This window comes from Syngnathus floridae, chromosome 4 (assembly GCF_059516105.1).
Source record: "Syngnathus floridae isolate MCC-2025c chromosome 4, RoL_Sflo_1.0, whole genome shotgun sequence".
NCBI classification, from domain to species: domain Eukaryota; kingdom Metazoa; phylum Chordata; class Actinopteri; order Syngnathiformes; family Syngnathidae; genus Syngnathus; species Syngnathus floridae.
In genome coordinates, this window is record NC_142416.1 from 14,033,746 (window position 1) to 14,046,373 (window position 12,628).

General features: G+C 37.9%; 1 long non-coding RNA gene across 14 annotated transcripts in view; it reads left to right on the forward strand.

Moving 5' to 3' along the window:
* LOC148399322 (uncharacterized) overlaps window positions 1-12,628 on the forward strand; it is a 59,377-nt gene that overhangs the window by 17,985 nt on the left and 28,764 nt on the right. For 6 of the 14 annotated variants that reach the window (XR_015858189.1, XR_015858188.1, XR_015858186.1 and 3 more), the window contains exons 4-6: window positions 5,706-5,772; window positions 6,843-6,973; window positions 10,876-10,971. This is a non-coding gene — a long non-coding RNA (uncharacterized LOC148399322). Of the gene's footprint in view, window positions 1-5,705; window positions 5,773-6,842; window positions 6,974-10,875; window positions 10,972-11,613; window positions 12,024-12,628 lie in introns of those variants that run through there. The other 8 variants (XR_015858193.1, XR_015858194.1, XR_015858191.1 and 5 more) reach the window with 3 other exon arrangements.

The following is a 12,628-nucleotide window of genomic DNA, read 5'->3' on the forward strand; positions in this document are numbered from 1 at the left end:
TTTGAGTCTCGGAATCGCTAAAAGACCAGCGTGTTGGGCTAGAACATATGGTACCACCAAGTCAGCAAGATAGGAAGGTTGTGTAATATTTTGTAAGTAGAAAACCATTCAAATTGCATCTGAAGTGGTTTGGGAGGCAACGCAATCTTGGCCAGTATTGGGGTAATAAGATCAAACTTTCTTGCCCTTGTCAGGAGTCTTGCTGTAGCCTTTTGTACTATTGGCAGGCTTTCAATATGAGTAATGGCTTCGATTGACGGCGAATCAAGTCGGCCGTATTTAGGCCCACAATGGTGCACAATGCCTACTTTTAATTTTGTCAAGCTGTGTGCGGTTGTAAAAATACCAAAAACTCCATTTAGCCCACCCCTGCTCACATTTAGACCACTCCTCGCAGTAGACATGCACTGGGCATGAAAATAGATCCCTAAAAAACTGTCATCTTGTCTTTGAATTATCCTGTTATTAAACACCAAAGGAAAACAGGAATGGCTCAAGTTATTTCAGTTATACAAACTCTTTTTCTCTGATGTTGCCCTACTTTTATTAATATCTGAACAGTGATTTGCTTTCAGCCAGTCCTTGTATGAATTAAGCTGTCCATATGAAATTGTTGTTTGACATTTGAAGTATCAGCAGGTGCATGTTATTCCTTCATCACAATCAGACCTCCAAATGGAAAATACATTAATCTGGATGAAACACATCAACATGTTTTGATTGCCCATAAATAAAATAGAGCTGCTGTATTTACCGCACAGAGGAAAAGATGCAGACGGGACAAACATCCACTCTTATTCGATTGAGGAGAGGGGAGCGTTCAGGTCAAGCTTCACTGAACTTGTCACAGTGATTGTTTTGAAAGCAGTGAACCCAAACCAAAAGTGTTTCATGCTGTGATGACCCCTAGCCAGTCGCCTCTGTTCCTGCTCACACACACCACAACTATGCATGAAAACACAAACTTACAACAGGTCTTATATGAATGAGCTTTTAATTGAAATTTCAGTCTACTATATATTACATAGATTATCAAGATAGTGGTGGTGCAGCAGCTTCACAAATTCCCTTTAAAGCTGTTTTTAGTGCCTTCTCAACACAAATGATGTGAATGAACCCATAGTTAAGAGTCAGTTTTCAGTGTACAAACTGGTAAATGTTCATGGAAGCATCTAGTATGAGTAGAAGTGGATTGGGAGAGACACACCAGACATTCTGAGGTCCATCTCAAAATGTGCTGATGATGTCTTTACCACCAAAACCATCACATTTTACCCAAACCTGAAGCTCTGACTGAATTCCGAAGTGAGAGCATTGCTGAAGGCTGCTACCTTCAGGGCACATAAAGCATCAGTGCTCAGGGCAGCAAGAAGAATTCAGTTTTCTGCTCTTCTCCATCAAAGATGGGTACGTGTAACTCATAAAATTGAACACAAAAACATTTTCTTTCAGGCTGGTGCAGGTCAGCCCTTGTCTTCAAATTTCTCTTTCCTGAATTGCTTCACCATTTAAAAAGAAAAATATTTCTAAAATAATATTCTGTTGTTAGGTCACAAAGCTTTCTACCTTGAACTCTACTTCCAAGATTTTACAATATTACTATTCTATTTAAAAATAACTTGTTTTTATTTGCAACTGCAGAACTGTTGTAATTCATAACTACTAGAGTTTAACCACCTTATAACATTTTCCTCATATCTACACCATAGTAACAGTGCAACACAAATACTTCTTTGTTTTGAACAGATTTGTTCTAGACTCTTGTGAAAGCCATGCGGTCAAAGATCAGCTATTTTCTCCGTTTTCTTGTCACGTAGTATGTATTTCTTAAAATGGACCTTTCTCCCACCTTCGTTTCTCCTTTAATATGTCTAATAACTTTAATCAAGCCAATAACTTAATGCTTCGATGAACCTTCCAGCGCTGAGCCATTACTATCTGCTGAGGTGACTGTTTTTATAACTGAGGTGAGAACAGCAATTCAAGTCACTCAACTAGGCGGTATCAATCAGCAGAGGTGAAATGTTTGCGCTTCTCCCATGAAACTAGACGACGATACTTAAAAAGAAGGCCAAATGACAACGTGTATTTGTGTAATAGAATGTCTCCTTCAGAATCCAAGTGCTGTAGAGTCTCTAAGACTTTTTCCTTTTCATTGACTGACATTGAAAACTAGCTCTAAGCACTTATGTGCAATGTCATTAATGTACATTCTATCAATGCATAACCTTGAGTTCCTCCAAAACCTAAAGCTCCTATCTCACTGAGTGTTTGCACACTTAGTGAATGTTGTGTTTTTGTTCTCAAAATGTAAACAATTGCGAACTGCTACAATAAGAAAAACTGTTGAAGAGTGTTAAAATGGTTGGGGAATGTTGGTGGAACGTCTTTACAACCATTTGCGACCTTGAACGAACCCTAATGAAAAAAAAATTAACCCTCGCTAAATTTTGCTGCATAGGATTGAACTTCAAATATCACTTAGTCTGGGAAAGAACAAACAAACAAACCAACAAACAAAACTGTAGTCAAAAAAGCAATTTATGTTCCAGGATGATATAAGCGCATACTACGCAGCGACACTGTAACCACAGTATCATCATTTTATTCATTATGTTTTATGTTCTGTCTTATGTACAGCACATTGTTACAGCTTTGGTTGTTATTGCTGTATGAAGAAAGTTGTTGAGTTGGTATCACGATTCTCAGTTTCAATACGATATCGCTACACTTTATATATTAATTGACATATAGCAAGTCGTGTGGAAAGTCAATGTCAATTTTCAAGCATCAGGACACAGCTTGCAAAAAAATTGCAAACGATGCCCATCACTGACAGCCATTTTCCACTTAAAGCTACAATCACACACCAGACACAAGATAAGTGCAATGTTCATTGATAGGAGGATTGATTCCATCAGCCATATAATCCATTAGGATAAAGATCTCATGTGAACGGATGTCATCGGGGGTTCAAGAGAGTTTGCAACCCACTGAGACCAGAGAACTGTCTAATTATATAATTACTGTGACTTTAAAAAAAAAAGAAGCCTTATTTGTGCGCACAAGGCCGCTCTGTATTAGTCATGTGTCTCTCTCACTGTGATCTTCCTCCTCCACACGGAGCTTTTTTACCAGTTCGCTTTCATCCCTTTCCCCTGAGCTCAGAGCCCAGTAATGATTCCCCCCTCCTGTAATTAATTCCTTTCTTGACCCCCCCTTTTCTCGCTCCCTCCCTCATGTCATGACCCCTTCAACTCCATCCCTGCAACTTGATGAAATCATAACTGTTCTCAACGATAATCTTTCTTTCTTTCTTCTCACTCGTGTTTCGTTAACATTCCACCTCACAATCCCAAATAATTAAAGAAGCGCTTAAACAAACTTGTTAAAGCCTCCTCACTGTTATAACTTGTGACCTTTTGTAGTGTAAACTCATTATCAGAAATATGCAATGTTTATAGAAAATACAGCGTGCACTTTGGCAATTTAATTAAAATTTTCTCCAACTTGTGTCATTGAGCCTATTAGAAATCGGATTGCTTGACCTTGCACCACATATGCACACTTTAAATAAATTGTGGCCGTTGCTATACAATTGTGTCCTTTTAGGCATAAAGTCTATCCACAAGCCTCCACCATGTTTTTATAGAATCAAATAGATTTTTTTCCTACAGTCACTCTTGAATTCTGGGCTACGTATAATCCCTACTTTATGAGGCTACGTTCACACTGGAGGGTGTGATGCTCAAATTTGAGTTTTTTTTTAAAATCCAATCGTTATAGTGCTTTACATTCCCAAAACAAAAAAAAAACTTCTACTGTGAAGGCAATGTAATTATTAACTGTATTCAATCCTAATTAGAGCAGAAATGATTTATTTATGTATACCTAAGTGGGTGCAAAAACATCACAGTACAACTAAAGCTGAATACTATAAATAAATAATAATAAAATGACCCGTGGATCATACACCTGCGTGTCATGGATTCACAGAATACAAAGGAAATTTGAATACCACCTCGTGCATGAGAACATGTGTAATTAGATGTAAATTACAAGGTTCTGTGCCTGCCTTTAGGAAAAGCAAGCACTGATTGAAAAGTCCACCCGATATACTGTCAGGCTCACCTAAATGAATGCATGGATGGATGGAAAAATGGGCATTTTAACTGAAACCAATCCCATGCAAATGACAAATTTATCCAAAAGTATACAAAGTGCGATTAATGGTGTCAGTCAAACTCGTGTATCTCGTCACTCTCATACAGATAAGATTTTTTTTTCCCATTTTTATCTGGAATAGATTTAATTGTACTATTCTATCATCAAGTCACATTTAATTAAAAAACTCCCAATAAATACTATGTGAGCGCACCTAACCGGATGTATAGCAAATAATGCCATTCTAAATATGGGCAAATTATGTGCCAGCCCATGAATAATAGAAATAAATAAACATGTCCACACTTGCTTTATTTTATCTATATTTTTTTCTGTCTATAGTTGCTCTTGTACTACGACTGTAGATAGGTAGACAATTAGCTACCAGTAAACTACAGATGTCGATTAACAATTGTTTTTTTGTAGACGAACCTGGAAGCAGTGCTCTAGATCAAAAAAGGTTGCATTAAGATATCTTGCACGATTGATACTGTACCTGGATAGTTTGCTGGAATCCAACTTCTAGGATTGGTTTCAAGCAAAGATGTACCACACTAGATAAAGTATACCACCGTAGATAACGTAAAGTCGGAGTTGTAATCTGGGTTTTAAGAGATAATGCTCCCTCTGCCATTGTAAGTTCTCACACCAGAAGCTGCCGTAGGCAAAGAACCTTCAGCTGTTCAAATGTTCTCGAAGAAACCTAAAAAGCGAGGGAAAAGCAGTAGCTGGCCATGCAGAAAGTAAGCGTGTTCTTTGGCCTCCGCCGGCCATTGCACTAATGTGTGGATTCCCAATGGAGGATTGTCCCTCATGCTCAGGAGCAAGCACAGAAGGCACAGCATGTTTCCTCTGCTGAGCCTGTGCTAAATCAGGGTGAGAAGGTGAGGATTGAGGCATCAGCAAAAATCCGACATTGCTGAACAAGAATGGGAGCAGATTTTCTGGCCTCACTCTAATTAAACACGCTCAGTCTCAGCATATCGATTAGTCTGAGAAGGTAACGGCCGGGAAACCACGGTTGGATGTAACGTAGATTTGATTCCGAAATAGCAATGACATCTGAATAGAATAAAGGTCGTGGTTTGATTGTTCAGAATACCAGAGATAAAAAAAAAAAAAGAAATTAGGCGTGCAAGAATAAAATGACCTGTTCTGATCTTGTCTTAATGATGAAAACTTAGAGTTTAGCCTTAAATGGTACTACATAAAAATTCAGTAAAAGTTAACTACATTTTATGTGCAAGTAGGGTATTGGATATCATATAATGAGACACCAGAAGATCACTGAATTTGCTTCATTATACTACTACATATGTGGTCTACATTCAAGTTCTCATTCCATTTTCACAGTCACATGTTACATTTCAAATGAAATGACAAAATTTGACCTATGAGTTAATCCCGTCTGCCTGACTTTTTCCCTCTGAAATGAAATCCATCTTGAACGATATATGAAAAGCATCTGTGCCAAAGATGTGATTGCAACATTGTGTTTTAACTGGGTATTGCTTCTCTTTGCTTTGTGCTGTCTTTTCCAGGAAACGACTCAACTTAAGGGTGTCCAGGGTTTGGGTGTTTGAATTTGAAAGAAACATATTAATAAAGGTAATAATCTTGAATTTTTAAATTTATTTATTTATTCATTTATTTATTTCAATGATGCTGACTGTTTTTACACAATAAAAGCTTCAATTCCATTCACATAGCTCACTAGTCACTGAAGCATCGCAGCACCATAAACCGAAAATGAGAACATGTGTTATTTTGGGTTGAATAATTCACCAAGTATCCTCTTGCATGTCGATGCTGCAATAAGGCTCATGAAAATCCACTCAAGCCGCTCTTTGGTCTTCTCCCTCTCCACAGTGTGATGAATAACAAGAGGTCCAGTGAGTTTAAGCATTCCGATTTCTTATTTTAAGTTTAGTCAGAGCAGAAGCAAATACTTGGAATAGGCCAGGGTGGGCAATATGTATGACAACTGACTCCTCAGTCCAGCCAGTGCTTTCTTTCCTTTGAGATGTTAGAATTTCACATATGTGAGGTTTCCTAGATTGTATTGCATTAGGACGTAGAAGTACATTTACTGTTTGTAATATAACAATAATTTCCACAGTGGTTCATTTGCCTGTGTGTCTGTGTGAAAATAATATCAACCCTAATGTTGATCATAAGTCTATTGGTTTTGTTAGTTAGGTTCATTTCTTTTTATAATGTTTGTCTAACAAACCAGGTTCCTTATCAGAGTCAACGTGAAGTCTGAAACGTGATATGTAAAGTAACATCTGAATGACAAATGAGCCCTCACGTCTCAGTCACTCTCGCTTTATCATTGTCTTTCCTTGTCCTTCCCCCTTAAATTACATGCTTGGCTATTATGCCTGCTTGATTCTTACATTCGAGCTGTCGAGCTTATCTCTTATTTTAGGAATAATTGCTCTTTTGACAAGTGCTATCTGTTAAGGCTGATGAGTACATAATGTGTGTAAACAGATGTGACGATATGATCTGGGGGTGTGAATAAAAGTTTGAAGGAGACTGCAGACATGGTGTTGGCCATGACAAGCAGTAACTTTTTCTACTACGACTGTACACATAGTGGCTGAGGAGAAAAGAAATTGTTAAAGCTGACATTTGTTTATCTGATACATCTTGTTTATGTATCTTCTTTCCAGTGGCAAAATCTCCTTTTTTTACTTGTTACGAGCATGCTGGCAACTGGGACATTGTCGTCATCATCTTGTTGCCACGCGACTGAGTGTAGAATGAAAAGGGCGAGACAAGAACATGAAAAGTTTGAATGCAGGTAACCTTGGCAATTCTGCAAATACTTTTTTTGGGTTTAATATTCTATGAACCTCTATACAGTGGTGCTTCTACTTACAAACTTAATTGGTCCACAATCGGGTTTGTAAGTAGAAGCAACGTTTCCCGTAGGGACCAATGTAAAAGCAAATAATGCGCACCGGACAAATGTCTCGCTTTTTGCCCTATTTCTCTGTAAAACACACAGAAAAACAAAACCGTTTTATTTTTCCTTTTTCAAACCTAGTAGATGTAGATGCAAAATAATCACGAGGCTGTGGTTTGTATCTCAAAAAGTTTGTAAGTATAGGCGTCCATAAGTAGACATCCCACTGTAATGGATTATAATTGGACTACCGTAATATCTGGACTATAAATCACACCAGGAAAACCCTCTTTTGTTCTTATATAAGATTCACCAGACTATAAAACACAGATGTTTTAAATTAAATGTCTTCATTTCTATTACCTGTTATTTCTATTACCAAAACAAATCCTTTGGATAATATCATAAAAACAATGAAAAAAACATTGATAAGGCGTACTAGACTATAAAATGCAGAGGTCAAAGCTTGTGCAAAAAGTAGCGGTTCATAGTCAGGGAATTACGGTACAAATATACATATGTATGAGTCTATTTGTTTTTATTTTATTAGCATAAAAGTAAATTACATTTCTCAATTGTAGGGGTGCCCAAAAACCAGAATAAAAAACACTCAATCGATTTATTCTACAATATTAAAATATGTCGACTATTGGACATTTAACAGAATATATCCAAACCCATTAAAGAGTAATAAATCAACTATATCATTTCTGTAATGTGATAGAGACCGCATTTCAATCCCGTACCGTGAAGCAACAACCGATTATAATACAGGACCGATCCACATAACTCTGGAGTACCTGTTGGTTTGAGCATATTATGAACATTAAAAGGGAGGTGGATACTAAAATAAAGCCAATTCTTCTAAAACAGCTTATCTGAGAGGCAAAGATCTATTGCACAGTGTAACCTACGAAAGAGGTTGCGAGCTTCTCTGTGTGCGCAAATGTGGCGAAGCCGAGTTTAGTGGTCTCTTTCTCAGACACATCAAAGTGAAGCACAGGCAATGGTAAGGTCTCTGCACTATGCCCGATAAGAGAGAGTTTCCATTAAGTCGCTTTGCCTCACAGGGATTAAAGAAGAAACCCTTCCCTCTTCCTCTTAAAATGGTTTCCCAATGCTTTCCTCTTTATCATTCCACTGCATTTGCACCGGTGCTTCCTCATATACACCGTTTACTGGTGGGGACCATTTTTTCCTTCTTCCCACCCTCCATTCAACCTTTAAAGTCAAAGTGTTCCCTTATTCCTAACTGTAAATTGAAGTTAAAATGGATGCCACATGTTTGGAAAGGCACCTAACTGACCAGTTCTGCTAGCTGATTCACTAACACACTCCAACAGCTTGAAATGTTGATAGAATTTGTGAGGAGAGCACTGGCTTCAAACAAGATTATTTTATGTCTCCTAATTCATTTACCCTGCATGGATCATTTGAGAAATGTATTGCCTGTAACGGCTATATTAAGGGAGTGCATTTATGATCATATCAAGGCTGTTACCTTATACACTTGGTTATTTTCTGCATGGCCTATTGTAGGATATGCTTCAAACTTTATGGAGGGTGTATGTCTGGCTAGATTTTATCAGCTCATGTTCCTATTGTGGAAATTACTACTCTGCTGATTAAAAATTTATCATGTAAAAGTCAAAAGGGCCTATGCATGTTTTTTTTAAAGAAAGTGTTTATCATAAAGGGCCAAATGTTGTCATTAACCTCCTTTCTTCCCTTAATACAAAACTGAAACTTTTTATTATTGGATTCTATGTTCGTACGTATGCATTGTGAAAATGTTCAGCAAAACAACCAATGAAACATATTTTGTAACATTATGCTTTTAAAGAATATCTCCATCTGCTCAATCAAATACAGCATTTTGAACATAATGTTTTGAGAAGATAAGCAATAACAGAATATGCACATCATGATTTGGCATCTGCGTTGGCAATTAACCATAAATGATTTCTATGTGAATTATCATAAAAATGATGAGGTATTTAATTTTTTTGCATAGTATATGAAACATATGGTGCCTATAGCTACATTAACACTATTTGCCCAGTGGCTACAGCAGTCAGGTTCTGGGTACTGTGGACAAAACAGCTGGATGTGTGAAAACGTAGGGGGACTCGATGAGCAAATGTGACAGGCCAATATTGCCTGTGGAGATTTTTAAACTCTGAAAAATAGTCACAGCAGTCCAAGAAACATTTTGAATCCGATCGAATGACCATGACATATGGAATCCTTCAAGGGTCAGTCCTTGGAAAACTTTTGTTCTGTCAGTATGTTAGCAATGGTTCAAATGGTTCAGAACGCCAATGTTGGCTGTAATGGCGATGCAGATGACGCACAGCTACAGTGTATTGTCAGTGTCCCAAATGACAATGGAAAGATGGAGCTATAACCCCATGGCGTTTTGTGCAAACAAGGATGCCATGCCCGCCAGGACCATAGTGAAAACATATCATTAGCAACCTGAAATATTCTGCTTGTTAGTGAAACTATGTCTAATGTTCACCATGCAGTCATATTTTTAAAAATATTGTCACGTTCCTGGTGCACATCTGTGGTAGGTTTCACTGGAATCCTTCTGAAATTAAACTGAATGAAACAAACAGTGACAACGCCAATACCAAACTGCAACATATAGCCGACTGTTATATTTCAAAGTCACAAAGTGATTAAATTTTGGAGGTAATGTGTAGTCTGCGACAATAGCTTCGTGCAAGACTGAGAAAATTGGGAATTATTGTTATCATTCATGCATAACAGAGCCAGAGACTCCAGCTGGCAAGAATATAGACTGCAGTGCTAGCTCATCAGTGCTGAATATCATCAGGATGTTAGTGGGAAAATGAAGAACTTACTGACTGTAGATTTCATCTGAAATGTCATTATGACTGTGAAGCTTTTGTCCAGTCTGATAAGAATTTTAAGAAATGTTCTGGATATGGTAGAGCAGAATGCTTGCGGGGGGAGGAATGTAATTTTGGAACAATCAAAACAACTGTTGTCCTTGCGTGACGTGGGTTGTTCAAAATGAGATGGGAACAATATCCCATGCAAATCTCTCCCTAAATTTGCCCGCCCTCCCAAACATTTACATGATCAAGAGTCCTGTAATTGTTGTATTATTCAAACTTTTTTTTTACCCTCTCAGATTGGTAGAATGAAATTATTCACTTTATTATTTTTTTATTTCCGATAGTCACATTAAATTCCCCTCATATCTTAATACACTGTGAATGTGGAGGAACAAATTCAAAAATTGTGGTCGCTGACGATGTGTTGGGTTGCATGCCTGACTTTTGTAAGTGGGTTCACTTGCCAGTTATCTAAGTTTAAATGGTTCTCTGTGTTCTTACTGTAAGTGCCTTGTGATTGGCTTGTGACCAGTCCAGGCTTCCTTTTGCACAAAGTTAATAACTAAGATAGACCCCAACGCCTTGCAACCCTGAACAGGTTTTGTAGTACAGAAAAATGTTTGTGGCTACCAAGCAACTCAGCAAGTATTTGTGTAGTGTTGACATTGCTGCAAAAGATAACTGATGAAATGTTCCAAAATTAAATTCTTTACTCACTGTATCAACTCAACAAAAACATTTCTATTAACATGCATTTTGTGGACCAATTTTAAGTGGAAGTGCTTTTTAGTTGTGTGTACAGGTTGTGCCTATCCTTACTATTCCTTTGTATGCACTTCATGTTTTGTGCCGCAGACATGGCTGCAAATGAGAACCCAGGCAGAAACGTGGTCATCTCCTCTGAGACCTTTTCTCCATATGTTAACGCAGGTGCAACAGAATCTTTGCTCAGCTCGTCAGAAGTGCACAGAGGTAAACGCTGAAGTGGGCCCGCATCGCCTCGCTGAAAGCGACAATGTCAGGAAGGTGAGTGACAGAGTCCCGCACCGGTAAGTGAGTTGAATCACGATTAACTAATTATTCACATACGACTATAATGATGTGTCTTGTTAAGTTGAAAACAGCAGCATGGTTAAATGAACATCCTGTTCTCATGGCAATAAAGCGTCTACATCAAAATCTAAAGATCACATTCATAGATGCTGTTTGATTAAAACTCTTTCACGATTCACTTTGGTTACTTGAACCTTATATAATTTTCTTTCAAAAGTCCAATCCTTAAAGGATGAATCATTCAATCTTGGTTTGTGCATTTGTGTTTTTGACTTTAACAAATGAAATCAGTGGCTCGAGCTCCTCTAGGGTCCAATTGGTGAAGAAACAAGATATGAATATGATATGCACTTGACTTGTTTTGGCAGTTTAAAAATTAGGACTTCGATTGATGGTTGTTTATGATATATGTTCAGTTCATTGCTGGTTATGGCACTGTCAAGAGTGAATTCACCTGTCAAAATAAATGTCCTTCAAACTTCCCCAGCATTAAGTTTGAATATTCATAGTGTATAACGGAATGTGTTTCATGTGCCTTTGTGCAGTATATTTGTTAGTATGCCTGTCCACCTTATCTTTACGTTCCCTTCTGTTTCATTTATCGTTTCTCTACAGCACATCTGCAGTCTCCCGTTACCATAACAACCCGTGCCCTTCAAAACAATTAGCATTCAACACTGTCTCCCCTGCCAACACAAACCACGTCCATCGATATTAATCCACCATCAAAAAGCTCTGTCGGGTCCCAAATAAAGTGCAGTCCAATAGAAATACAGTATAGTTACTTCAGCCCCATGTGGTAGTGTCGACTCTCTTAAGATAATATGTCTGCCAACCATAGGCAGGATTGAAATACTGTAGCTCTGGGCTCCTTTCACACAATATGAATGATTATGAGCAACGCATACTGTATCTTAGCCGCACAGTTGTGCATCCGTTGGGACTGTCGCCTCACAGCAAGAAGGTTGTGAGTTTGAATGCAGTTTGTCTGCCTACTTGCTGCCACAATCTAAAATGTTAGATTCAACAAAGTTTTTAAATTGTCCATAATCCTGAATAGTTTTTGCCTATAGCCTGTTTTCCGTTTTTAACTTGCCACACTTTGAAAGGATTAGGTTGTGTTTACTACACCAATTTTCTTTTCATTATTAGAGCTTTACTTTTAGCCTGCCAGGTCAACATTACAAATGGGAATGTTCTCAATTGATAAATAGATAGATAGATAAATAAATAAATAAATAAAATATTATGGTCTGGCAATGTGGCATTATCACCTGTAGCCAGTGATGGTCAAACACTGCATTATATCACGAATCACTGACTGACTGGGGTAAACAGTGTGTGTGTCCTGGCCTCCTCTGAAAACTCCGCGATTCACTCACTGAACCACTTGGGTTTGATCAAAGTAAGTGACATAAACCACTGCCGGTTACTTATCAATCGTGCATAGTTGTCATCACTACATCTTTTTCACATTTGGGGATACATGGCACAAAATTATACAAGTAACACACATTCTAAAGCCAGGTTTTCCTGTTACCTTGCCTACACTGACATGCGTGATTCTCCTTACAAAAAAAGGCCTTCATGCCTCTCCACTATTGTGTGTCTCATTCAGACCGCTGCATTG